The sequence below is a fragment of the Panulirus ornatus genome, chromosome 9 (assembly GCF_036320965.1).
Source record: "Panulirus ornatus isolate Po-2019 chromosome 9, ASM3632096v1, whole genome shotgun sequence".
Lineage (NCBI taxonomy): Eukaryota > Metazoa > Arthropoda > Malacostraca > Decapoda > Palinuridae > Panulirus > Panulirus ornatus.
The window spans coordinates 60,344,336-60,349,173 of NC_092232.1; the positions used below are offsets into that span (position 1 = coordinate 60,344,336).

At 41.7% G+C, this 4,838-nt stretch overlaps 1 non-coding gene across 1 annotated transcript; it reads right to left on the reverse strand.

The window, feature by feature from the left end:
• Nucleotides 1-4,026: 4,026 nt before the first annotated feature.
• On the reverse strand, nt 4,027-4,098 carry TRNAI-GAU (transfer RNA isoleucine (anticodon GAU)). The gene has a single exon. It is a non-coding gene; the product is annotated as a tRNA-Ile (tRNA).
• Nucleotides 4,099-4,838: the final 740 nt, after the last annotated feature.

Below are 4,838 nucleotides of genomic sequence, written 5' to 3' on the forward strand. Positions count from 1 at the left end.
TCCAGGTCAATCCAATGGTCCATTATGGCAAGGTCAACACAATGTGGTCAAGTGACTCATTACTGGATTCACATCTAAGCTTCACCAGCTAAGCTTATCCCAAGCCTTTCTCTCGTGTCCAGCCTAACTCTCACCCATGACCCACCCACTCTCTCTCTCTCTCTCTCTCTCTCTCTCTCTCTCTCTCTCTCTCTCTCTCTCTCTCTCTCTCTCTCTCTCTCTCTCTCTCTCTCTCCAGTGTGGAATAATTCAGTTAATCATTTATCATAACGCAGTGGTATATCATGCTACCTTCTCAACCAGTGATCTCTCCCTGGCCAGGTAACATACCAACATTGATTAACCCATGTCACCTGCTTTGTGAGAGTAAGTAAGTTTTATGATATCATTCTTTAACATTAGGAATGATATAGTCATGGTAAGTCGGGAGGCTGGAGCTTAAGTTTATCCTTACTATTGTCTTTATAACAGAAAGTGAAGGGATGCATGTCCTTGGTGATGGGATGTATGACATATTCATGTTCATTCTACCTTGTGTCCAGCTTCTCTTATCATAAGATTACGTCTCATTCACAGCGTCATTCTCATCCCATGCTTCTCTCATTCATAACATTTTTCACATCCCAAGCCTCTAACGCCTGTCCTGCCATTCTCATATAAAGTCTCTCTCTTTCACATCCTCACTTTCCTGACAAACATATCTCATGTTCAGACTCCTTCATCTCAAGCCTCTCTCACCTTTAAAGCCTCTCTCTTGTACCACTTCTTTCATCCAAAGTCACTCCATCTTTCACAACCCAACCCTCATCCCAGGTCAGTCTCTCTGGTACAACCCTACACTCATCCCAAGCCTCTCTCTCTGGTACAACCCAACCCTCATCCCAAGCCTCTCTCTCTGGTACAACCCAACCCTCATCCCAGGCCTCTCTCTCTGGTACAACCAGATCCTCATCCCAGGCCTCTCTCTCTGGTACAACCAGATCCTCATCCCAGGCCTCTCTCTCTGGTACAACCCAACCCTCATCCCAAGCCTCTCTCTCTGGTACAACCCAACCCTCATCCCAAGCCTCTCTCTCTGGTACAACCAGATCCTCATCCCAGGCCTCTCTCTCTGGTACAACCCAACCCTCATCCCACGCCTCTCTCTCTGGTACAACCAGATCCTCATCCCAGGCCTCTCTCTCTGGTACAACCAGATCCTCATCCCAGGCCTCTCTCTCTGGTACAACCAGATCCTCATCCCAGGCCTCTCTCTCTGGTACAACTCAACCTTCATCCCAGGTCTCTCTCTCTGGTACAACCCAACCCTCATCCCAAGCCTCTCTCTCTGGTACAACCTAATGCTCATCCCAAGCCTCTCTTTCCTTCAAAGCCTCACTCTCCGGCCAAACATCTTGTGTTCAGCCTCTCTCATCCCGAGCCTTTCTCTCCTACAAAGCCTCACTCTCATCCCAGGCCTCCCTCTCCCTCCCTCTGCACCAGCGGTATTTAAACATTTTCAGTGTTGCAGGTCCACATGAATTTGGGGAAGAATTAGAGAAATTATGGAAGTCTTTATAATGTGTCCCATTTTCACAATGTTGCTTGAAATCTTACAATTGCACATGCCGGGCTACCACAATAACCGCCACCTGATTGCCACTCTCCTGGAGGAGGAGGAAGAAGCCGATGTTGTGATAGTAAACATCACATGATGTATCACTAATGGTCATAACATCAAACATTATGGCTACACATCCCGACAATCGCCAGACTGTGTGTGGCACAGCACGAAGGACGGAGTCGCCCGCCAGTCTTGTGCGAAGCACAATACAATATCTCACTACTTCCTGCCGCTTTCAATACTTTCTATCAGTCAAGATACTCACACTACGTACGTACGTACACTGTTCTATTATCCTTTGTACATCTTTACTACTGGCGTTTTGGACCTTATCTGAATGAGTCAGACCAAATGGTTATCAAGGACACAGAACACATTACACTTGTCCACTATCTTTGTCTTTCATACTTTATCTTTCATACTAACTTGCCATTATTAAACGAAAGTTCATTTGGGAACTTATCGTGTTTCATTTTCTCCGTGGACTCATAGGAATATATATATATATATATATATATATATATATATATATATATATATATATATATATATATATATATATATGTACGAACTAAGTGCCTATGAACGAGCACTCTCATGAAACATACAAACCTCCAACAGCCAGGATCGAACCCAGGACCCCTGTGCAACGGGTGGGAGAGCTGCCGCTAGGCTATGATCGCCCTGATAGGGAAATAACTATTCGAATACTATGTATTCGAATGCCTTTGACCTGAAATGTAAGTTCAAGCCAGTAGGCCGACCCTGCACTTAGCTTGAATCCTTTTGTGTTCACTATAATCTTCTTTACTACATCTCCTCTTCTTAATCCCTTTATTTTCACTATGCAAGGCTTATTGTAATCTTCACTACAACCTCATCTTCATATGACCTTATCTTGACTAAGCTGGTTTCAAGGAAGGCTTTAGATTTTACCCGCTCACACAAACAACGTACTTACACGGGGCCCCACGAGTGTAAAACCCCCTCCTAATACAGTGCAAGTAGATGATTACACAGACCTACACACCACCACCACCACTAATAATACACAGAGAAATAGCCTTTTCGGTCGGCTTTGGATCCGTCCTTGAACGTAGTTTGGAGGATTTGGGGGATCAGGTCAATATGGTTAAGTTCACTACAACCTCATATTCACTAAAGTGTATCTTCACTACTAGCTTATTTTCACTAAATTATATCTTCACTATACCCTCTTCTTCACTACACCGTTATATCTACCATACCATCATCATTGTACTTCCTGATGTTCACTAAAAATAGTTCTTATCTTCACTACATAATCATTTTGAATAAACTTTACTCTTTGATAACCCTTATCTCTGCTACATTCGGATCTTCACTATATTCGTTTCTTCACTACAAGCTATCTTGACAATATCCTTATCATCACTATGCTCTTCCTCACTACACTCTCACTACACTGAGCCTCTGAGGGAATATTCTCACTTGGTCCCTTCTCTGTTCCTTTCTTTGGAAAATTGAAAATGAGAGGAGAGGATTTCCAGTCTCGCGCTCCCTCTCCTTTTATTCGCCTTGTACGACACACAGGGAATACGTGGCAAGTATTCTTTCTTCCCTATCCCCAGGGATAACAGCATCTGGTGTTCCCAGACGGTCACCCATCCAAGTACTAACCAGACCTAACGTTGCTTAACTTCCCTGATCGGACGATATATATATATATATATATATATATATATATATATATATATATATATATATATATATATATATATATATATATACACGACTGAAAATGAATTTCCCAAATAACAAAAATGGAAGCGCCGGGGTTTGAACCCGGGTCCTCTCGCATGCCAAGCAAGCGCTCTACCACTGAGCTACGCCCCCAAGAACATTTTCTGGCACTTAGTATTATATGAAGCACTGAGATTACCACGGCAAAATACTGCTTAACCGACCGTTGCCGACTTGCCGGCAAAATAACCACAGGGTAAGACTCCATGTTCCTCTCGTGTTTTCCTCTCAATTTTTCACGAAGAAATGAGTTTTACTTTTTTATTGTCGTTGCAATAGACTGGAACTAAACAATAGACTGGAACTAAGCAATAGACTGGAACTATGCAATCGACTGGAACTAAACTGACCTGGTATGAGGTCAGAGCCCTCATTATCATCCCTGCTAACTACCGGAAGCAGATTAAGTCGTTCCACAACCGATGTCCGGCCCATGTTAACTCTGATGTGCCCAGCAGTTGGAGGAGGATCGCCAGAAGCTTCTGGAAGATTTCAAGGACGTCTTGGTGGACCTGACCCTTTCAGATAAGGTCGAAAACCCCAATTTATTGTGAAGATCTTCACTATAACGTTGGACGAACATACTGAATGTTGCACACATGTGATGCGGACAAAATGAAAAAAGAAAAAGACAAAAATTATGTCTGGTGTGGGTTTCGAACCCACGACCTTGAGTTTATCAGACTCACGCTCTACCACTGAGCTAACCAGACAATAGAAAATACGTCTGTTTCTTCAATTTGAATTAATGAAAATCTTTGCGAGGCAGCATTTAGAAAAGAGAGATGTCTTTGACGAAATTTACTTGTTTGGCTCGTTCTTATGGCCCTCATTATCAAAAGTAAACATACTGAAGGACATATATATATATATATATATATATATATATATATATATTGGAAAGGATCACAATTTTGCACGTGATCAAGTATATTCTTATGAGTCCACGGGGAAAATAAACACGATAAGTTCCCAAGTGCAGATTCGTGTAAAACTCACATCATCAGGGGAGACACAAGAGAGAAATATAACAGTCAGTTGATATACAACGAAGAGACGTAGCTAGGACGCCATTTGGTAAACATGTGATTGTCCGAGACAGACAACAAGCGTATCATAAACTTATTATGTGGACAAGATGAATTCCTTACAAATTTTATCAACACTAAATTTATGCAATTTGTATAGACAATCACTTATATCAAGATTATAATTCTTTGTGCATTTAATGATAGAAGATTCAATGATATTTCTCGTGGTACTGGAGTTAGAGATTATAATGCCATCTCAGTTATCAACTCTAACTCCAGCACCACGAGAAATATCACTGAATCTTCTATCATTAAATGTACAAAGAATTATAAACCTTAAGGAACCAACATGGCGGTCAAACTATGAGATGCACAAATGAAGTTTATGAATGGAATATCAGTGAGACGAACTAGTTGATGAA